The sequence below is a fragment of the Podarcis cretensis genome (genome assembly GCF_951804945.1).
Source record: "Podarcis cretensis genome assembly, chromosome: 4".
Taxonomy (NCBI): Eukaryota; Metazoa; Chordata; class Lepidosauria; order Squamata; family Lacertidae; genus Podarcis; species Podarcis cretensis.
Window position 1 is genome coordinate 12,857,628 of NC_137173.1, and position 24,209 is coordinate 12,881,836.

General features: G+C 46.9%; 1 protein-coding gene across 33 annotated transcripts in view; it reads right to left on the reverse strand.

The window, feature by feature from the left end:
* Positions 1 to 24,209, reverse strand: part of DLG2 (discs large MAGUK scaffold protein 2) — an 874,668-nt gene that overhangs the window by 121,440 nt on the left and 729,019 nt on the right. The window contains exon 1 of one of the 33 annotated variants that reach the window (XM_079973451.1): positions 5,281 to 5,509. The exons of the other annotated variants lie outside the window; for them this stretch is intronic. The gene's annotated coding sequence lies outside the window, so the exon portion shown is untranslated. Of the gene's footprint in view, positions 1 to 5,280; positions 5,510 to 24,209 lie in introns of those variants that run through there. 33 annotated transcript variants of the gene reach the window in all.

The following is a 24,209-nucleotide window of genomic DNA, read 5'->3' on the forward strand; positions in this document are numbered from 1 at the left end:
CTGCGTGCAAAAGATGTATACTCTTGCAGCAAGGCATACGCTCTAGCATAAGCTGTGACCCTCTCAAAGACCTGAGGGCAAGAACCATTTCCCACTTTGGTCCCTAGCATGGATATTCAGAAGCAAGGTGCCTCTCATCCTATAGAGATTTGCCTAACACCCTTTGAAAGCCCTCTTAATTTTTTAATAAGAAACGTTGGATAGCTCAGTCGGTTAGAGCGCGGTGCTGAGAATGCCAAGGTTGTTGCAGGTTTGATTCCCCATAAAAAGAAGAAGAGGGACGCAGGTGGCGCTGTGGGTTAAAGCCTCAGCGCCTAGGGCTTGCCGATCGAAAGGTCGGCGGTTCGAATCCCTGCGGCGGGGTGCGCTCCCGCTGCTCGGTCCCAGCGCCTGCCAACCTAGCAGTTCGAAAGCACCTCCGGGTGCAAGTAGATAAATAGGGACCGCTTACCAGCGGGAAGGTAAACGGCGTTTCCGTGTGCAGCTCTGGCTCGCCAGAGCAGCGATGTCACGCTGGCCACGTGACCCGGAAGTGTCTCCGGACAGCGCTGGCCCCTGGCCTCTTAAGTGAGATGGGCGCACAACCCCAGAGTCTGTCAAGACTGGCCCGTACGGGCAGGGGTACCTTTACCTTTACCTTTTAAAAAGAAGAAGAAGAAGAAGAGGAGGAGAAAGAAGAAGAGGAGTATGGATTTGATATCCCGCTTTATCACTACCCTAAGGAGTCTCAAAGCAGCTAACTATTTCCTTTCCCTTTCTCCCCCACAACAAACACTCTGTGAGGTGAGTGAGGCTGAGAGACTTCCGAGAAGTGTGACTGGCCCAAGGTCACCCAGCAGCTGCATGTGGAGGAGTGGGGAAGCGAACCTGGTTCACCAGATTACGAGTCCACCGCTCTTAACCACTACACTACACTGGCTCAGTGTGGTGCAGGGACAGCTGCATGTTCCTGCATTGCAGGGGGGTTGGACGAAATGACCCCCAGGGTCCCTTCCAACTCTGTGATTCTCTGAGATAAGTTGGTGGCCCTCAGCACACCTTGTGGAAGCAAATTCAATACACTGTGTGAAGAATCATCTCCCTTCCTCCGTGCTGAATCTCCCAGCTCCCATATTCACTGGGATGGTCTTATTGGGTTCCAGTGATGGGGAGAAGAACTTCCATCTCTCCACCACACCACACCTAATTTTATACATCTCTGTCTTGACCTTACTCCATTACTCACTCCTTTTTCCTCCTGATCAATTTGGGCTGCTCTTTTCTGCACCCAGCTCTACAATATCCTGTTTGAGATGAAGCAATCAGAACTGAAAAAGAGAGAGGCAGGTGAAAATGGCCTCAGGGATGCTACATCTAGACATTTCCTTCCCACCCCACAGCGATCTCCATAGGGTCATCTGTCACAAGTGCCCTGTGGAAAAGATCCTAATAAATACTCAATGTTCGAATATGGCTACTTTGCTTCCTTAACAGATCTTTTGTTATTTGGAAGGATTTCTGTCCTGATAGACAGGGTAGCAACCAACCACAGCAACAGCAACAGCAACAGCAAATTTGTAAAAAAACAACCAACCTTACAATATTGGCAGTTTTATTCAATCCCTTTACTAATTATCCTGAACGTGAAATTTGCCTTTTTCGCAGCTCCTAGGCTCTGGATTGACATTTTCAATGCAGAGCCTCAATATACCCTTTGCTGGTCAGTCACCTGCCAGCAGAGATGCCCCCTCCCCCCAAAAAAAACCCCAGTGTTCATTAATTCATCAATTCATTAAATTTTACCTTTCCTCCAAAAAGAACCCAGGGGAAAAGGAAATAAAGGAAATAAAACATATTTAAAACAATTCCAGTACAGAGACAGACTGGGCAAGATTTCTACTTAGAAGGCTTATTTCAAGACAGTAGGCACCACAAAAGCAAATGAGACAGTGCCAGTCTAATATTTAATGGGAGGGGAGTTGCAAAGCTATACGTGAAGCTAGGGGTGTTTGCTGCTGCTGTTGTCCCAATGGACATTGCTATACCCTCGTATTTGCCAAAGTCTTCGTTCACCGAGCTGAGAGAGATCACGTTGGAGCTCTCCACAATCCAGTTTTGTCTCCACCATCCTGGATAGTGGCAGAGCACAAGTTTCAATATGTGGGATCTTCACTTGGGGTGGGGGTGGGGAGCTTGACTTGGAAAAACCTCTGTCCGAGGCCTTAGGAGGAGTAGACAGTCGATGGAAATAGGGAGCGACTATGAGCAGCTTTCTATTTCAGTGCATAGTAGATGGAAGGTAGATGGAGGGTATAGCAATGTCCATTGGGCCAACAGTGTGACGCAGCAGCTAAAAAAGCCAATGCAACTCTGGGATGCATCAATAGGAATATTGCATCTAGATCAAGGGAAGTAATAGTGCCACTGTATTCTGCTCTGGTCAGACCTCACCTGGAGTACTGTGTCCAGTTCTGGGCACCACAGTTCAAGAAGGACACTGACAAACTGGAACGTGTCCAGAGGAGGGCAACCAAAATGGTCAAAGGCCTGGAAACGATGCCTTATGAGAAACGGCTAAGGGAGCTGGGCATGTTTAGCCTGGAGAAGAGGAGGTTAAGGGGTGATATGATAGCCATGTTCAAATATATAAAAGGATGTCACATAGAGGAGGGAGAAAGGTTGTTTTCTGCTGCTCCAGAGAAGCGGACACAGAGCAATGGTTCCAAACTACAAGAAAGAAGATTCCACCTAAACATTAGGAAGAACTTCCTGACAGTAAGAGCTGTTCGACAGTGGAATTTGCTGCCAAGGAGTGTGGTGGAGTCTCCTTCTTTGGAGGTCTTTAAGCAGAGGCTTGACAACCATATGTCAGGAGTGCTCTGATGGTGTTTCCTGCTTGGCAGGGGGTTGGACTCGATGGCCCTTGTGGTCTCTTCCAACTCTATGATTCTATGATTCTATGAAGGGCGGAAGATCATTTAAAAGTTGTGCATCGCAGATAAGCAAGTGTGTGTGTGTGTGTGTTTGGGTGGAGTGGGGTGAGTGGAACCCAGAACTGCTGGCATTAATTGTAGACATCTGCCGGAGAGGGAATACATGTGCAATTCCACCCACCCCGCCCTTTCCCACAAATTAGCTCAATTTGATTTTCAGGAGACAATGAGGAGCAGTGTACTTCGCTGCTAAAAATATCCTCATCCCTTCGCCTTCCCACTTGGGGTCTTCCCAAAGGAAAGTGTATCTTTGCCCTTCTTCCCTTCCAAGGAGAATGACCCCCCCCCCTTTTCCAAAATACCTGCTCAAAAAGGCTCGGATATATAATCTGTTAAAGATGCTTAGCATTTAAATTGCAGGTTAGGGTGTTAAAAGCACTTCGTTTTCATGACCCTCCCAGAAATCCCTACAAAACAACCCTGTAAGGTCTTATTACCATCCCTGACTGCAGGGAAGAAGGTTGAGACTGGGAGAAACCAGCATATTTAGGGCTAAGAACAATGCTGCTAAATCTTAACACAAAGGCTACCAAGTGGGTTGGTGGCCTTGGTAAGATACGAACTGGGCGCTTCGCTGCTTGGCCTCTTGGCCACTGTGCTACAGTAGCACGTGGCAGCAGCCTGTGCAAAGGAACAAGGCAAATCCTAGCAGCGAGCAATGAAGCCTTACAGACCACCAGCCAGAAAAGTATTAAGCCACCAGGTGTTGTTTTTCCAAGTGTCTTGGATAGTCCCAGAGACTGATCCACGCTGAGTTGCCTTTGATGACAAGCAAATGTGTCTATACTGTATGTGCATAATGAAACACACACACAATAAAGAAATGAAACAGATAAATAGAGGGATATGAAAAATGCTTTAGAGTTCTTTCAAGTAAAACTCAGAAATGATGGACTTATTGATCTTGCAGAGCTTCCAGGGGGAGGATCTGGTGTAAATTAATTGCGCTCTCTCTCTCTCTCTCTCTCTCTCTCTCTCTCTCTCCACACACACACACACACACACACACACACACACACAACTTGAAGTACAGGTCAACAAAAAGCAAGGAGTAATGAAAGCATTGAATAACTGCCGGTTGTTTTCTTAAATAAATAATCAACAACAGCATGCAGCAACAGGGAGATTAGAGTCCATAGCATGCTTTCTTCCCTAATGTCGTTTTCATCCAAGATTTGGGGTGTACAAATCATTCATTTGAATCTAGAACAACCACTGATCTTGTGCCACACTGAATATTTAACCCGTTTACTGTGGCACAAGCTATTCTGAGCTCCTTCATCCTCTGTACAAAGTGATAGATAGTTAGGTGCTGGGGGGGGGTACACCTGTATGTTACAGTGGTGAAAGTTCACATTTACACCAGCTGCTAATCTCAAGATGAATTTCACGACTGTCTAAAACTAGATTACGTATTTCTCTCACTTTGCTGGACACCCAGCCTGTGGAAGCTGACAATCCCATTTGGCGATAGTCAACACTCACTGCTGCATCTCTGCATTTCCAGACTTTTAAAAAACGCTGCCTTGGGGAATGAGAGCATGCAAATGCAAATGTCAGCCTCCACCAAATTTTGGGTATTTACTGTAACACACGCACACAGGACAGGATGGCGGGGGAAGTATTGGGCTCTGTTCCTTTCTTGCTGAATGACGGCAACAAAAGGTCCCCTTTTGGAATTCATTTGAACCTGTCTTTTATCACAGAGCAGTGAAACTGGTTACCCCCCCAAAACCAAACCTTAGCATGCAAGTCTCTCCCAGCATCTTGATGCAGAAAACACAAAATTATCCAGCTATCCAAGACTAAATTAGAATCAAAATGACACACATATCAGAATTGCAGGGAAATAGACAGAAACAAATTCTTCTCCCTCTCTCTCTCTTTCTCTCTCCCCCCCCCCCTGTCTCTAGTTAACAAAAGCTACATCACTTTCTCCTCTTAGCAGCAAATTCAAACCATCCAAAAAGCAGGGATGCTAGCCTCTAATTTATCCTCAGTTGCATTCCCCAAGACTGGCATACCGAAAAAGCCAGAAACTTAGATATTATGATTATTGGAGTGTCTTTTTTTGGGGAAGGAGGGAGTGTTGCAAAATTTTGGTGAAGAATTCAGACATGCACTTTTTGCCCCTTCCTCTTCTCTCAGCCCCCGAATCTGACACCAGGTCATAAAATGACAAGGCACAGAAATGATTCTAAGCCTCTGCCAGCGCCGGTGACAACTACCTAGGTCAGAGGGACGCATTCAAAAGCAACGAGACAGATTTGCCGGCATCTGGGAGAAGAACTGAAGCCACATCACTCACCCACAAGGCAGGTTTCACTGGAACAAAAGCAGGGTGCTCCAGCTCTTTCAAGATCCCCCCCTGTCAGCCGCGGAGTTCGCACTTGCCTTTATAATTAAGCCAAGCAGCTCTGCTCAGTCACTGAATCTGATGAATTATAAAACGGGTAGCTCCCAGACTCTCATATTTTACATCACAGAGGGAGGTCATTCAACGAGGCACACACACACACACACACACACACACACACAGCCTGTGTACATGTATTCGGTTATAACTCATCCCAATAAACACATTAGAGCTGGCAGCGGGGACTGTAATTGGTGCTTAGGATGCACAAGCGCAAGCCAATGGCAAGCTGCAGCAACCACCCTCTGCTCTGTGCAGCATCCTCAATTGTCACTCACAGCACCTTGTTAAGGTGGAACGGCCAAGACTGCATTAAGGCCAGCAGGAGGGTCAGGACAGGCATTTAGGGTGCCAGAAATAGGCCCAGCTGGGTCAGCGCTAAACTCACTTATAAAGCAGGGGGGGAAATGGGGGTCACCCTTGCTGTTCAAGTGTGCTGTGTGAACTACTTTGGGCACCCAATGTGGGGAAGCAGCACCCCCCCTGAAAGGGAGGGTGGTTTAAATTCAGTGAGCAATGGGCAAACTTGCTGAGGTTCTTCTTAGTGTGGTATGGTGGTTAAGAGAAGTGCTTCCCCCCCCCAAAAAAAAATGTTTAGGGGTACTCTCATTTTCCTAGTTACATTTTAATGTATTTTTAATCTTTGTTGGAAGCCACCCAGAGTGGCTGGGGAAACCCAGCCAGATGGGCGGGGTACAAATAAATAATTATTATTATTATTATTATTATTATTATTATTATTCCTACTCATATTGAAATGCTGCCCCTCAATGAGGCCAAACTTAGATTCACAAAATGTTTAGGGGTATGTGTACTCCTGCATTCCCCGCCCCCCCCCCCCCAGAAAAAAGGCACTGGTTAAGAGTTTTGGACTAGGAGGTGGGAGGCCAGGGTTCAAATCGCCACTCAGCCATGAAGCTCGGCCTCAGGTCAGTTACTCATCCTCAGTCTGACCAACTTCACAGGGTTGTTGTGAGGATAAAATGGGGAGAACAACTACCTTGAACGCCTTGGAGAAAATATGGGGCATAAATGTGATACAGAAGAAGAAGAAGAAGAAGAAGAAGAAGAAGAAGAAGAAGAAGAAGAAGAATAGTAGTAGTAGTAGTAGTAGTTTGGATTTGATATCCCACTTTATCACTACCCAAAGGAGTCTCAAAGCGGCTAACATTCTCCTTTCCCTTCCTCCCCTACAACAAACACTCTGTGAGGTGAGTGAGGCTGAGAGACTTCAGAGAAGTGTGACTAGTCCAAGGTCACCCAGCAGCTGCATGTGGAGGAGCGGGGAATTGAACCCAGTTCACCAGATTACGAGTCTATCACTCGTAACCACTGCACCACACTGGCTCTCGAAGAATAAGTAGTAGGAGTAGTTTGGCTCGAGGTAGCGGAAGACAGAAGTGCCTGGCATGCTCTGGTCCATGGGGGTCACGAAGAGTCGGACACAACTAAACAACTAAACAACAACACAGTGGTGATTCTGAGCTTTCCTCTCCACAATTTGGGGGAAAGCAGAATTTTTTCCTCCAATCCCAACAGAATGCACAGAGCCCCCCCCCCAAAGCCATTCCTGCTACTATCCCACAAACAGGGCCCTTTTAAGAAGAAAGGAAGGATCAAAGGAGAGTGGTTTGCCCTGCTCAACATTATGGATTCCTGGACCGAAACTGTTGCCATTGTAAGAAGACTTGATGTCCCAATGGGAAGGCCACAAGCAAGACCTGAATGCAACAACCCTCTCTCTTCCTGCAGTCTCCAGGAACTGGTATCCCTAAACATACTGCCTCTGGCAGGAGAGGACTCACAGAGCTATCAGGGTTTGTGGTCACCGTAGACATACCATGTCTAGTCGGGGCCATCTTTAGCATATGTGCCGCCGGGGTGCAAAGATCTGCCCAGCGCCCCCAAATTTAGGTAATTTTGCGTGCACGGCGCCGTTGAGAATGGCAAGCGTCGTCGTTGAGTCTGAGAAGCGGCGCCATTGTGAATGACAAGCGCCGCCGCTAGCCTGGCACACCTTTGATAAATGAGCGCACAAAGGCAAAAGTCCTTTAGTGAAACAGTAGGTACACAATTTGTTAATACCTAGGTATATATGTATTTTGTTTTTCTAGCTTGATCAAAATTATTTATTATTTCATAACTGGTAGATAGTTAAGAGCTTAGATGGCTTCAGCGGCGGGTGCCTGGCGCCCCATAGAATTCGGCGCCCAGGTGCCCCACACATCTTGCACCCCTGGGGAAAGACGGCCCTGTGTCTAGTATTTCTAGTTAAGGACTGAGGGCAGGGAGAAAAAAAGGAACAGTGGGAGGGGGGAAATCCAAGAGTGTACCACACATCACATCACATCACATCACATCATGGCTCAGGGCTCAGGTGGGAATCATAGGTAAAGGTAAAGGGACCCCTGACCATTAGGTCCAGTCACAGACGACTCAGGGGTTGCAGCGCTTATCTCGCTTTACTGGCCAAGGGAGCCGGCGTACAGCTTCCAGGTCATGTGACCAGCATGACTAAGCCGCTTTTGGAGTACCAGAGCAGCGCACGGAAACGCCGTTTACCTTCCCGCCGGAGTGGTATCTATTTATCTACTTGCATTTTGACGTGCTTTTGAACTGCTAGGTGGGCAGGAGCAGGGACCGAACAAAGGAAGCTCACCCCGTTGTGGGGATTCGAACTGCCCACCTTCTGATCGGCAAGTCCTAGGCTCTGTGGTTTAACCCACAGCGCCACCCGCGTCCCAAGGAATCACAGGACCTGGGGCCAAATGTGGACCCCAGAATCATAGAATCATAGAATGATAGAGTTGGAAGAGACCACAAGGGCCATCGAGTCCAACCCCCTGCCAAGCAGGAAACACCATCAGAGCACTCCTGACATATGGTTGTCAAGCCTCTGCTTAAAGACCTCCAAAGAAGGAGACTCCACCACACTCCTTGGCAGCAAATTCCACTGTCAAACAGCTCTTACTGTCAGGAAGTTCTTCCTAATGTTTAGGTGGAATCTTCTTTCTTGTAGTTTGGAGCCATTGCTCCGTGTCCGCTTCTCTGGAGCAGCAGAAAACAACCTTTCTCCCTCCTCTATGTGACATCCTTTTATATATTTGAACATGGCTATCATATCACCCCTTAACCTCCTCTTCTCCAGGCTAAACATGCCCAGCTCCCTTAGCCGTTCCTCATAAGGCATCGTTTCCCGGCCTTTGACCATTTTGGTTGCCCTCCTCTGGACACGTTCCAGTTTGTCAGTGTCCTTCTTGAACTGTGGTGCCCAGAACTGGACACAGTACTCCAGGTGAGGTCTGACCAGAGCAGAATACAGTGGCACTATTACTTCCCTTGATAGTTGAATGTTCTTTGTAATGGAATGAGGCCCTGGGATGTTTCCCCACTCCTTTTTCTGGGGAAAGGAAGTTTGGAGCTTGGAATGCTCACATCCCATTCAAAACGCCCAGGTTAAAAACTGAGTTAGTCTGGGACAAGCTTCTCACACTGTCAAAAGTGGGCAAGAAGGGACCATAGTCATGCCCTGGATTTCATTCCTTTGTTATTTTTAGGCTCCCTTTTAAAGCCTAAAGGCCTTGCAAGGTGGCTTATATAAAACAGCCATTAGAAAATGCCCAGTCATGTTTCAATAAAAGAGCATGCTTAAAACAACAGCCTACAAGTTTGCAGGCCAGCGAGCATCGTTACATAACTGATGAAAACAACTCAGAACAGCTTCAGGCCAGCAGCACTAAAAGTCTATGAGAACACATCCTGAAATAAGTTGGATTATTATTATTATTACTACCCATTTTAAAAGTTTGTACTGACAAAGCCATACATTTGGGAGTTCCACAAACATGGGGCCACCCCCATGAAGGCCCTGTATTTGGTGCCTGTCAGTCCAAATGATCTTAAAATCAGGCCTATGAGGAAGAACACTGTAGCTGATCTCAGGACCTAGGCAGGTTTATCTGGCTGAAGGCAGTTCATTTGACCCATCCCCAGCCTGATTTACAGTGGTACCTCGGGTTAAGTACTTAATTCGTTCCGGAGGTCTGTTCTTAACCTGAAGCACCACTTTAGCTAATGGGGCCTCCTGCCGCCGCCGCACCGCCAGAGTCCGAGTTCTGTTCTTATCCTGAAGCAAAGTTCTTAAACTGAAGCACTATTTCTAGGTTAGCAGAGTATGTAACCTGAAGCGTATGTAACCCGAGGTACCACTGTACTCCAATTGTTCATCTCATAGCGGTGCTCTGAGAATGGGAAAAAGCTGGTTGGGGAAACAGAGGAAAAGGCAGGGCATATATCGGCATTCTTCCCTTGCTGTTGTCTGCAGCAGGGCTGAAGATGTGGCGGTGGACTCGCCATTCTTAAAAACAAAAAAATCCTGCTGGATCAGGCCTATGACCCATCAAGTCCAGCTTCCTGTTCTCACAGTGGCCAACAAGATGCCTGCAGGGAATCCGCATTCGGGACCCAAATACAAGAACACTCTCGCCTCTTATGGTTTCCAAAAACAGGTATTTAGAAGCCTTACTGCCTCTGACTGGATGCTAGTGACCACTGACTACATTATCCTCCATGAATTTACCCAATCCTCTCCTAGAGCCATCCAGTCTTTCCCCGCTAGGCTTGGGAGTTGTTGTTGCTGTTTTGGTAAAGTTGCTCCTTAATCCGCTGAATTACCAGTTGCTGCAAAGAACAATCAGTAGAGTGCTGTCGGGTTCACGTCCTTCTTCTGGGCTACCAGTAGTTAGTTGGTTGGCTACAGTGGGGTGGAGGATGCTTTTTACATTAGTATGATGATAGTGGGACATGGGTGGCACTGTGGGTTAAACCACAGAGCCTAGGACTTGCCGATCAGAAGGTCGGTGGTTCGAATCCCTGCGACGGGGTGAGCTCCCGTTGCTCGGTCCCTGCTCCTGCCAACCTAGCAGTTCAAAAGCACGTCAAAGTGCAAGTAGATAAATAGGTACCGCTCTGGCGGGAAGGTAAATGGTGTTTCCATGTGCTGCTCTGGTTTGCCAGAAGTGGCTTAGTCATGCTGGCCAGATGACCCGGAAGCTGTACGTCAGCTCCCTTGGCCAATAAAGCGAGATGAGCGTTGCAACCGCAGAGTCGGTCACGACTGGACCTAATGGTCAGGGGTCCCTTTACCTTTATGATGATGCTGAACAGCATGATTACATTTCCCTAAATGGCTTAGGACCATGATATCTGAAGGAGTGCTTCTTCCCACAGTGCCCTGCTCTTGCACTGAGAGCTTAGGAACATAGGAAGCCCTCTTATACGGAGTCCACCTAGCTCACCATGATTTCAGGCAGGTGAAACCACCACTCAGCTGTGATTTTCCCCCAATGCTTTGCTTTAAATAAGGAGTTTTCTTCTCGATGGTTACTGTAGAGCAGTGGGAATACAAATAGCTCGATTAGGAAAGAGCAATTGATAAGACGACCCAGCCTTGTTCCTGGGAGACGGAACAATCAATGAGGCTGGCTGGACGTGGCTTGGATAGCCATTCGTACTATTGACTAGACTGTGGATCCAGCCTATCAGAAGACCTATTGTTAAGCAGCAAGGCTTTTCAGGGAACAGCCAGGTTTATTGAGTCGATCAGGAAACACCTTGCCTGCAATTGCATTTTAGCCAGGCAGAAGAGTCTACATGAAAACCACAGCTATGAAAGCTTGATAGCTCCTATCAAGGGACAGTCAAGCACTCTTGTTTGCCTCGCTCTTTGTTTAGAGCGACACAAAAAGGACTTTAAATGTTTTAGGAGTTGTCCCTATTGCTGCATGAGATGTATCTATCTGCTCATTCAATGGGCTTCCTCTTCCTCTCTTCTCCCCACACAGCCTAAAAAAACTGTTGTATAGCATCCCCCAACTCTCTGAAGAATATTTTGAAGGTGCATGCGGTGGGGGGGGGGGGGACGACTTCAGGGGAGAGAAGCAGGATGTTCTATTGCAGAAGAGGAAGTCTGTCAGAGATGGGGGAGAAATTCAGTCCAGTTCACATGTAAAGGTGAACCTACCTAATTCACACATTCTGAAACAATATGTTCACACATCTCCAGATTTTGCAATGCAGCTCTCGAGCCAAGTAATGCATACCAAAAATCACACACCAAGGCAAAAGTTAGCATATAAATTCATATATTAGTGAAAATAACGTTATGCTAGGGGAAATTGCTTTGGAAAGATGTGCATATTAGGCAAACATTGCATATTTTAGAATATATTAACACTAAAATGCTGATGAATATTCATGAGGACCTGTTTGCTGCTTCGAATGACAAACTAATGTGGAGAAACTAGAAGACACTGAAGCTGAGAGGTTCATTCACTGCCACATGGGGCACAGTCTTAGGCAGAAGGGGAGGCTGCCGGGCCCAAGACATTTTGCTGAATTAGTTGAAGGAGAAGATGCCGTCGCCCTTTCATTCCACACCAAGAAGGCACAGCCAGACTGAGATAGCATTTGCCCCAGCTTCCTGTTTCTGGTGGTGAGAAATGGCTGACTCCCATACGATCGGATCTCAGCCGTGCTGGTAATTCAGGGCTGATATGGGGGTAATTTTGGACTCACAGCTGTCCATGGAGGCACAGGTCAAATCTGTATCCAGGGCAGCTGTTTACCAGCTCCATCTGGTACGTAGGCTGAGACTCTATCTGCCTGCAGACTGTCTCGCCAGAGTGGTACATGCTCTGGTTATCTCCCGCTTGGACTACTGCAATGCGCTCTACGTGGGGCTACCTTTGAAGGTGACCCGGAAACTACAACTAATCCAGAATGCGGCAGCTAGACTGGTGACTGGGAGCGGCCGCTGAGACAATATAACACCGGCCTACATTGGCTCCCAGTACGTTTCCAAGCACAATTCAAAGTGTTGGTGCTGACCATTAAAGCTGACCTTAAATGGCCACGGTCCAGTATATCTGAAGGAGCGTTTCCTCCCCCATCGTTCTGCCCGGACACTGAGGTCCAGCTACGAGGGCCTTCTGGTGGTTCCCTCACTGCGAGAGGCCAAGTTACAGGGAACCAGGCAGAGGGCCTTCTCGGTAGTGGCGCCCGCCCTGTGGAACGCCCTCCCATCAGATGTCAAAGCGATAAACATCTACCTGACATTCAGAAGACATTCAGGGAAGTTTTTAATATGTGACATTTTAGTGTATCTTTCATCTTTGTTGGAAGCCGCCCAGAGTGGCTGGGGAAACCCAGCCAGATGGGCGGGGTACAAATAATAAATAATAATAATAATAATAATAATAATAATTATTATTATTATTATTATTATTATTATTTAGCCCTGGCAGACTCCCCAGGGTGGGGGAGGACTGTCTCGCAGACCCACAGATTGTCTGAGATTGTCAGCTCCCAGAGCACGAACCTCTGGCCCTTCTGAGGCCGCTGAGCTCCAGGAAACATGGCCAGGAGTAATGGCAGCTGTCGTCCAGCAACACCTGGAGATCCTGGCACCTGCTCTACCTATTGCTAAGGTTCCTCTGGAGGTTTGTGCAATATGCAATAACTCCCTCATTTTTTTTTTGTCCTGAAAAGAATACTTGGCCTTCGCTCTGTTAAAGAGAAGGCACACAAAGGATAGCTGTGTGGCGTGTTATTGAATCCAATATTAGTCTGTTTAATGGTGTGTTCCTTCTCGGCTCTTTTTCCAGATTGTTGCTCGAGTTACCCTTGTGCAATTTGTCAGTCGTTGTGAATTTAAAGGAGCATCCTCTCTCTCTCTCTCTCTCTCTCTCTCTCTCTCTCTCTCTCTATGCCTCCAGCAGGATCCACCAGACAAGGCACCCAGTCAGACTAATTCGAGGGTAGGGAACATTTTTCAGCCCAAGGTCATCATTACCTTCTGCTCAATTTTCTGGGGTGGGAACACATGGAAGTGATGGGTGGGGTCAGAGGGGAGAGTGCAATTAATGTGGATCTTACCTTTGCACAGGATGCTAGTTTCTACACACCCACCCACACACCCACCTCTCTGTCTTCCACTCAGGCAGGCAAGCAGCACTGTGAAAGTTCAAAGACAAAGTTCAGGCAGGCCTAAACACTCATAGAGATTGCAAAGCAGGGCTGGTGAATGGGGAGGATGTGTAGCCTCTGAAGAGCCTAGAGGACCAGCCGCGTTTGGCCACATTTGGTCCCTGGGCCTGAGGTTGCCCACCCCAGGTTTAGATGCAAAACAGTGGAGGGTATGGTGAGGAAAACCATGACTAAGTAAGACCACAGTTTGCAAAGCAGAGTTGGCACAATGTAAATTAAGGCAAGAAGGAAGAGTTGACTTAAAATTTAAAGCCAACTGCAGCAGACTTGTTTTACTGAATCCATCCATCCATCCATCCATCCATCCATCCATCCATCCATCTATCTTTTACTGAATCTCTCTCTCTCTCTCTCTCTCTCTCTCTCTCTCTCTCTCTCTCATTGTATTACAGTGGTACCTCGGGTTAAGAACTTAACTCGTTCTGGAGGTCTGTTCTTAACCTGCAACTGTTCTTAACCTGAAGCACCACTTTAGCTAATGGGGCCTCCTGCTGCCGCCACGCCGCCGGAGCCCGATTTCTGTTCTCACCCTGAAGCAAAGTTCTTAACCTGAAGCAATATTTCTGGGTTAGCGGAGTCTGTAACCTGAAGCGTATGTAACCTGAAGCGTATGTAACCTGAGGTACCACTGTACATTATATTTGTTACTACCTCTCTGGTCAGTCAAAGCCTCTTCTTTATGGACCATTGATCTGCTATATAATTCTATGTGCAGAGGATGGATGTGTGACAGAGATCAAGCATCTTCCAAGAGCTGCTGAAAGAGGAAAATGTTAAAGGGCATGGAAGACAAGTGGGTTGATGATAAGCAGGTGGTGATGTTACTGTATCCTGCATACTGGTGTTAATGCAGAAATAAAAAGGTAAAAGGTAAAGGACCGCTGGGAGGTTAAGTCCAGTGAAAGGCGACTCTGGGGTTGCGGCGCTCATCTCGCTTCAGGCCGAGGGAGCCGGCATTTGTCCACAGACAGCTTTTCTGGGTCATGTGGCCAGCAGGACTAAACCACTTCTGGTGCAACGGGACACCGTGACAGAAACCTTCCTGCCACAGTGGTACCTATTTATCTACTCACACTGGCATGCTTTCGAATTGTTAGGTTGGCAGGAGCTGAGACAGGCAACAGGAGCTCACCCCGTCATGGGGATTCGAACCGCCAACCTTCCGATTGGCAAACCCAAGCGGCTCAGTGGTTTAGCGCCACAGCGCCACCCGCGTCCCTTCATACAGAAATATGGTCCTGTTAGAGGGAATCAAAGGAAGCAGGGTGGGGCTGCAGCTTAGTTGTACAGCGAAAACAGAAGGTTTTAAGTTCAAACTGTGGGATCTCCAGTTAAAAAGATCTCAAGGAGCATGGGATGAGAAAGCCCTCAGTCTGAGATCCCAGAGAAACACTGCCCCCCAGCTCCCGACAGTGGACAACTCTGTGCCAGATATAAGGCAGCTTGATTCCATGTTTATCATGCCTCCATGCCTGGCTGTGTTGCCATCCATCCTTTGGAGGGCAAACATCAACAGCAAGGAGCCTGTAGTACTTCTAGGAGCTCCCATGTAATTTAGGCCCCATCTGCACCATATACATCTGAAGCAGAATCATCTTGATTCTGAGACCTGAGGGATTTGACATCTTTCCAAAGGGCCTGCAAGAAGGAGCTGTTCTGTCTGGCCTTTGGTTTGGACTCAGTCTAACCCTTAAGTTTCCCTCCCCTTATGGTTTTGATTTATGAGCTACTACTAAAATGAGGCTGCATTTTGAATTGTATTTTAACCCGTATTTCAACCCATATTTTAATTAACTTTTTTTTTCTTTTTCTATTATGTTTTACTGTAATTTTAATGGTGTTAGCCACCCTGAGCCCAGTTCTGGCCGGGGAGGGTAGAATATAAATTATTATTATTATTATTATTATTATTATTATTATTATTATTATTAAACTGTCATAAGGTAAAGGTAAAGGGACCCCTGACCATTAGGTCCAGTCGTGGCCGACTCTGGGGTTGCGGCGCTTATCTCGCTTTATTGGCCAAGGGAGCCGGCATACAGCTTCCAGGTCATGTGGCCAGCATGACTAAGCCGCTGCTGGCAAACCAGAGCAGTGCACGGAAACGCTGTTTACCTTCCCACCGGAGTGGTACCTATTGATCTACTTGCACTTTGATGTGCTTTTGAACTGCTAGGTTGGCAGGAGCAGGGACCAAGCAACGGGAGCTCACCCCGTCACGGGGATTCAAACTGCCGACCTTCTGATCAGCAAGTCCACAGTGCCACCCGCATCACTTTTATAACTGTCATAGCTCCCCTCAAAGGATCCTGGGAAGTGTAGTTTGTTAAGGATGATTGTTAGGAGACACCCCCATCCCTGCCACAGAGCTATGATACTGAGTTGTTTAACAAACAGTGCCAATTCCCAGGGGACTCTGAGAACTGCAGCTGTTTGAGGGGGATAAAGGATCTACAAAGCAACTACAATTCCCATGATTCTTTGGGGGAGATTGGATGATGATTTCTTTGTTGCTCTTTCTGGAAATCCAATTTATATGAACACCCAGTGGTTCAATTGATGAGAGGAGCAAAGCATGTTTATAAATCATGCGCAATTTTTTTTTGGGGGGGGTCGCGTTGAGGACGTGGGGGTGCCAATGAAAAAACTATTGTGTGAATGAGTTGAAGGTATTAGCAGGCCTATGAACCTTTGTTCCTTTATGGAACGACCCTATTAAAAATAATTAGATTAGAAGGAAGTGGGAACGCACCATAAACTGATTTTCCAATTGCTGCTTTTAAACCATGATAATGACATCTGCCATGTTAAGGCATTCAGTTGGAGAGATGCAAACTCAACACACAGAGAAAACAAAAGGGATGCACCTCTCAAGGGAGAGGATGAAAATTAATGTCACTCATCCGCATCTGCAAAAAGGACTCATTATGCTTGTCCTGCAAATAATGCAGCTATACAGTATATTTTAAAAAAAGATGTAATTGAAAAATGCCACTCAGGGGTGAACTGCATGCACACAAGATGATATTACAGTGACTCTGGAGGTAAGCATGGATTGGGGTGTGTGTGTGTTTGTGTGCAATGGGGGTGGTGGATGATGGGTAGGAAAGGAGAGCGATATTCTGCAACGACAATGCATAAAAATGTAATAAGACGGGAGAAAATTGGATTTCTTTTGGTGATAGAAGCAGAATGACCCCCGCAGATGACAAACGCATTATGTGTGGCTTGTACTGCGGGGAGCTACGATCTAGTAATGAAAAGTAGTTCAACTGTGAAATTAACCATTTGGCTGCCATTGTGCATGATGCCCAAGCGAACACCATTCTCTGGAAATAAAGGGAAGTAGGACATAGGCCCTTGTGGCGGTTAGGCATTGTATGACCTTATGAGGGTGGAGGGGAGGTGCGGCCATTACCTGCCCCTCCAAGATTAAGGGTATTCCGTTAAAGGAATCCGGGGGTGTGGATCTTGTCCAAAGCCTGGGGCGGGGCTAGGTTATCTCCCGCTTGGACTACTGCAATGCGCTCTATGTGGGGCTACCTTTGAAGGTGACCTGGAAACTGCAATTAATCCAGAATGCGGCAGCTAGACTGGTGACTGGGAGTGGCCACCGGGACCACATAGCACAGGTCCTGAGAGATCTGCATTGGCTCCCAGTACGTTTCTGAGCACAATTCAAAGTGTTGGTGCTGACCTTTAAAGCCCTAAATGGCCTCGGTCCTGTATACCTGAAGGAGAGTCTCCACCCCCATCGTTCAGCCCAGACACTGAGATCCAGCACCAAGGGCCTTCTGGCAGTTCCCTCACTGCGAGAAGTGAGGTTACAGGGAACCAGACAGAGGGCCTTCTCGGTAGTGGTACCCGACCTGTGGAATGCCCTCCCTTCAGATGTGAAGGAAATAAGCAGCTATCTTCTCTTTAAAAGACATCTGAAGGCAGCCCTCTTTAGGGAAGTTTTAATGCTGTATTTAATGCTGTATTGTTTTTAACACTTGATTGGAAGCCGCCCAGAGTGGCTGGTGAAACTCAACCAGATGGGTGGGGTATAAATAAATAAATAAATAAATAAATAAATAAATAATAATAATAATATAAAGACAGGGGGAGCTTGAGTTGGTCTGCATCAACGGGGCTCCCCCTACTGGTGGTTTCCCCTTACCGGACTCCATGCGCAATGGGCAGGAGTCAGATATACTCGGGTCCATTCAATGCCTAAGCCAATACCGCTCACATTCTGTAATCAATCAATAAAGTTGTGGCCAAATTTTGCCCAACAACATTAACTTAATATCTGTGTCCTTGTGTGTGTTATTCTTCAATGCGGGGGTGGTTTCGGGGTCTCGACACGCAATAAAGTGAAGTAGAGCAAGGAGAGAGCACCTGTCTGAAACCACGGAGAGTAACGACTCGTCAGTGTAGACAATTGAGCTAGGTTAACAAACAATCTGATGTAAGGAAGCTTCCTGTCTTCCCATGTACCCAGGAAGGGCTGTAGCTCACTGGCAGAACATCTGCATGAGGAACGTGCCAGGTTCACTGCAGTCAACAGGTACAACTTGTTTTCTCCTGCTTTGGAGGGTAGGACTTCAACCAATGGACTCAAGTTACAAGAAAGGAGATTCCGACTAAACATCAGGAAGAACCTTCTGATAGTAAAAGCTGTTTGACAGTGGAATGTTCTCCCTAGGGAAGTTGTGGACTTTCCTTCCTTGGAGGTTTATAAGCACAGTGTGCTGGGCCTGGGGGTTAACCCGAGCAACACGGTCCAGGTCCGGTCCAGAATCCAAGGATTCTGCGAGGAGTCAGTCCAACAGGGCCAAGGTAAGTCACAAGGCAGGAAACTAGGCTAGGTCAGGCACAGGGTCTCAGGCAGGTTCCAGCAAGCAGCAATGTTGCTCCCGCAACCTGGGGCGGGGTCCGACAGCCTTTTATCTCTGTCGGGGTAACGGCCGGTCCTGATCCCCCAGTGACTCACCTCCCTGTCTCGCCCGAAGGCAAGCACTCCTCCTGCAAGTACTCAGGTCTCTCCTTCTCTCAGACCTGAGTCTCTGCAGCTCGAGAGATGTCGGTGGGTTACTAGACCCAGGGGCCGCCTCAGCCTCCCCTGACCCAACTGGTAGTGGAGCAGCTGCATGTGATTGCCCAGCTGAAGGCAACGAGGTCATCCCCACATCTGGAGCCAGAGCAGGCTCAGGCCTCTGACTCGGCCCAGCTTGTGCTTGTTGCAGGGGAACCTGTGCAGACTGGGGCTCTTCAGAATCAGGCCCCAGACTCGGTTCAGATGCCGCCTGAGGCAGAGGATCCAGTGCGGACTGAGACTCCTCCGGTTCCAAGTCCGAGCCCAAGTCCCAGGCCATCACACAGAGGTTGGAGGGCCATCTGTCATGGATGCTTCAGCCAAGATTTCTGCATTGCTGGGGGGTTGGACTAGATGACCCTTGGGACTCCTTCCTGCTCTACAATTCTATGACTGGGAACGATCCTGCCTAGAATCCTGGAAAGCCACTGCCAGTGAGTGTAGATGGATCCAATGGTTTGACTCAGAATACAGCAGCTTCCTAAGTTCCCAAGGCAGTTTCCTAAGAGATCAACAAGTAACTAGCTTTAAACAAAGGGACACAGAGGGGCATGTTACTGCCATGATGGCTAACGCTGAAAAACAAAACAAAACAAAACCCCGGAAGCCATTTCGTGGAATACTAATTCTTTTCCGTAATACATGAAGATGTCTCTCAGTAACTGACATTAATGAATCCTCTTGTTCGACATGGCAAATAGCTGCAGAATGTGCCTAATGTGCTTTGTCACTTTTGACGGCTGGCTCTTTTGTCCCAGCCTCTCCTGCTGCATGCAGCGTGGCCTGTGTTGGTTTCGGGAAGAGGAGGTCAAGTCTGATCTGCCCCTCCACTCGCTGAGGCTACACGAAAAACTGCTGGGAGCCTGTTCAACTTTGAAGCATCCGACTGTCAGGGAAAGGGAACAAGACAATTTTACTCCATGTTTACATTGCTTCTTTCTCCCCCGCCAGCCTTTCTCTCCAGAAAGTCCCTATTATGACAGCCCCCAAACCTTTTCTCAAACATTCTTCACCCTCAGCTTTGGGCTCAAAATCTGAATTACACTGTCAACATGTGGCAAAGTATTTGCTTTAGTCCAAATCAATATGTGAACTTCAGCCTGCGTAGCTACCTCTTTGTCTTCTTGAATGTTGCCTTGGCATCACCGGCTCTCAGGTGTAAAGTCTCCTGGTCTCCAAATTCTATTTATGAATTTACTCGCCACCTGTCAAGAGCAGACAACCTCTCCTGGAGCAGAAATGAGGCATTTGGCTGCCTGAGGCAGACAGGAAATCCTCATACATTCCCCCCCCCCAAAGTCAAGGCTCACAGTATCTGAGGTTGCTCAACCTATTTTAGCACAAGAGACAGAAAATTCCCTCTCCCTGGCAGTAGAAATATGCCCGACAATAGGCCCAGTAAAGATTTCCCCACTATGATACCACTTTAAACCAGCCATAGGCAGATGTTGGGGATTACAACTCCCATCATCCCTAGTTAACAGGACCAGTGGTCAGGGATGATGAGAATTGTAGTCCCAAACATCTGAAGGGCCAGAGTTTGCCTAGGCTTGACTTTAAACAGTCTGGGCTTCTGCCAAAGAACTCTGGGAGCTGTAGTTTGTTACAGGTGCTGATTCCCCTCAGAGACCTACAATTCCCAGGGAAATCTGGGAACTGTACATGCCTGAGTGAACTAGGGGTCTCCTAACAACTCTCAGCATCCATAACTAACTACATTTCCCAGGGCTCTTTGGGGAAAGTTATGACTGCTAAAGAGTTTTAAGAGCTTGTAATTCTGAATTGTCTCACTGGCCATAACACACCTTCCCCAAGCGAAAACAATGTCCTAGAGGCTGATGAATGCTTTAGATTCTTGGAAACGACAAAACACTTACCTAATTTATGGAGCTCACAAACTCCTTAAGTTTATATCTGCTTTCAACAATGAACATAAACAAAACCCAATTTCAGCACAGCCTCAATTTAAGTGATGCTTGCATTCCATGCTTCTAAGATTAGCTTCTTGATAGTGAAAATTAATTTAATTTAGTAAGAGGCATATTGGATTATATGATCTCGGCTCAGGTTGACATTTGCAGTGGAAGGTTAAAAGTAAATTAGGAAAACAAAGACATTCTGCTATCATCTTTAATTCGTTTTGCTGACCTTTCCCTGCTTCGTACCAAAAGCTTGAGAATGATTGGCATCATCCTTGAATTGGTAAAGCAGTTCCATGATTTGATTGTTACTTCCTGGCGACGAATGGTACTTTCTTTCAGAAGCATATGAATATGGTTTTAGAAGCCATCTTGGCTAACACCCTGACTGAGGCAGGAGATCCAGACCTAGACCACTCCCAAAAAATGGCTGCCTAGCCTGGGGGCCTCCAGTGCTCATCATCAAAAAGCTTCTCCTATTATTCATCCAAAATCTTGTTGTTGTTTAGTCATTTAGTCGTGTCCGACTCTTCGTGACCCCATGGACCAGAGCACGCCAGGCACTCCTGTCTTCCACTGCCTCCCGCAGTTTGGTCAAACTCAAGCTGGTAGCTTCACGAACACTATCCAACCATCTTGTCCTCTGTCGTCCCCTTCTCCTTGTGCCCTCCATCTTTTCCAACATCAGGGTCTTTTCCAGGGAGTCTTCTCTTCTCAGGAAGTAGCCAAAGTATTGGAGCCTCAGCTTCAGGATCTGTCCTTCCAGTGAGCACTGGGGGCTGATTTCCTTAAGAATGGATAGGTTTGATCAAAGAATGGATGCTTTTGAATTATGGTGCTGGAGGAGACTCTTGAGAGTCCCATGGACTGCAAGAAGATTAAAAAGACCCTGATGTTGGGAAAGATGGAGGGCACAAGGAGAAGGGGACGACAGAGGGTGAGATGGTTGGACATCGTTCTTGAAGCTACCAGCATGAGTTTGACCAAACTGCGGGAGGCAGTGGAAGGCATATATTTGAGAATGATTTTAACAAACAGCATTAAAAGAACGAGCAGAGGGAAAATGGTAACCATGCTTAACAACGGGATCCTACACAGGTTGACTCAGGAGTAAATTCCACTGTGTTCAACAGAGATTTTTCCCACAGAAGTAGTATGAATTGGATTGCAGCCTTAATTGTTATGTGGCAACTTAAAAACAGATGTAGGCTGCCATTCTAAAGATACTTACTGGAAAGTAAGTCCCAATGAGCACAGTGGGGAATAGGGGTGGGTAAGAAATCCAATTCAGTTTGCATCTAAAGACTGATCGACCCAGCTCTCCAAAACCAGCCTTGGGAATTCACACTTTTCTGAACTTTGCAGTGCAGTTCTCCAGTCAAGTAATTTGTACAAAAAGTCATATCCTGATGGAAAGTGTGGCTGTGTTTTTCCTTAAGGTGTTATTCCCTCACCTGGGCACGAACCATTAAGAGGTGGTTTAGAAGTTAATTCTTACCACAGATGGTACTGAGAATATTTTAGTGAGAGCTTTGGACTGAAACATGGTTGATACACTTTCCCCACAAGCAAAGGGTGGAAGGAAAGGTGAAGCCACACAGAACAAAGATGCTATCTTGTAACCTAGCAATGTACGTCTCCATCTGTCATCTCCAATAGGTAATAATTCACATAAGGGCTCCGTGGGGATTTGGGAATAAATGTAAACTGGCGCCATGGCACGCACCTGCCTCCACTACAAAAGTGAGTCACGGGTTCGTCAGGAGTAGTAAAAGCAATCTCTCCACTTCTATTTATACCTTCTCCCTCGCACTTTGCGAGAACAGCTGCAGCAAAACATCGCCACCGGACCTAAAAGTTTTTGGACTCTCGTCAGCCCTACTATTTATTTATTTAATAGAATTTATGAGCCACTCGATTGTAAGAAACCTCAGAGCAGTTTACAAAAGATAAAACAGGAAAATGAAATAATAAAATAAATTTCGCAACCCTACTTCAAAACCTACAAAAGATACTGGAACAGATTAAAACGCCCTCACTTTCTAAACATCTGGGTAGGCTTGTCTAAGTAGGAATGTTTCCAGCAGGTGCATGAAATAGTATACATTGAAGAAGCCCCAGAGAGCATGGCCATTGGTCAGGGATGATGGGAGTTGTAGACCAGCAACATCTGGGCAGCTGCAGGTTCCTGCATCCCTGCTTTACTTGATAGTTTATCAGTTACTCTGCAGTCAATGTACAGTAGCATTATGTGTGGCCTGCAATCGTAAGAACATTTGGGATAGACAGGATTTTGCCTCAGGAGAGGAGGTTGGTGGGACTCCTGAATTCCCTTCCATACCTATTATTCATATATATATATATATATATATATATATATATATATATATAATATTCCATTTGTACCCCACCTTTTCCTCCAAAGAACTCAAGGTGGTCACATGGTCTCCCCCCCATTTAAAACTTGCAACAGCCCTGTGAGGTAGGGTAGGCTGAAAGGCAGTGGCTGGCCCAAGATCACCCAGGGAGCATCATCCCTTAATGCAGGCATCCCCAAACTCAGCCCTCCAGCTGTTTTGGGACTACAATTCCCATCATCCCTGACCACTGGTCCTGTTAGCTATGGATGATGGGAGTCGTAGTCCCAAAACAGCTGGAGGGCTGAGTTTGGGGATGCCTGCCTTAATGTATTATATGACCCCCCCCCTTTTTGTCTTCCTTTATGGTATGGGGGGTTACTGTAAGTTGCTTGGAGACGTTCAGGTGACAAACGACTAATAAGTTTAATAAATGAAATGAAGGGCTGATTTGAACCCTGGTCTCTGGAGTCTGAGTCCAACACTCTAACCACTACACCACCCTGGCTCTGAAATATATCCTAAATTGCCTGGAGATTTTGATGCAACATGCCATTAAATACTAATACCACTATTGTATTGTTGGCTCTGGAGTCAGATCCCAACCACCCCTGGTGAAATGTTATGGGGTGTGTGTGTGTTTGTGTGGTTTGCTTAGAAATATGACTATGCAATTGATTATTGCTAGTAATATCCTTTCGCCCACACCTTTAATGTGGATTTTGGGTGCACAGATTTCAACACAGCCCGCACTGCTGAATACACCAATGAGTTCGCTGAAGGTACTTGGTGGCCGTGCGAATGAATGAGTTGAGCAGGAGAGAGTAAAACACACACTCACCCCTCAAGTCAACCTCCCTTGCTTCTCCGTTATGAGTAAGCGGAGCTCAGAAACACAGAAAGGGTATCATGAATGAGAAAATCAACCAAACGGAGGAAAACAATCAGGATGCCAGAAAGTGACTAATTAATTACGGTGATTAGGAGGACTTGATTACGGTGTCTGTGAGCAAAAGCGCAGAGCCCACAACCTGCTGGCCTTACGCCCGCTGTTTACTACCAGCCTTAAGAAGTGCTAGTATCTTGTTTCGTCGTCAATCTCCTTGGAGAGCCAATTCAGGCAACTGCCTCTTGCGGTGACATCCGTAGGGTGATATGCAACAACATCATGCTCAGAGCAGACCCAGACCAAGATGGACATATCCTTCATGAATTTGTCAAATCCCGCATTCGTCTTTCAGATGTTGTTGGGCTCTAACTACCAGCAGTCCCGGTCAATGCAGTCAGTTGGTCAGGGAACGTGTTGATGTGATTTGCATTCCGATAACATCTGAAAGACCACTGGTTCCCTGGCCAGTGCTCAGAGATGATGGGAGCTCTAATCCAATGACCACTGGAGGGCGACAGGTTCATTGCCCC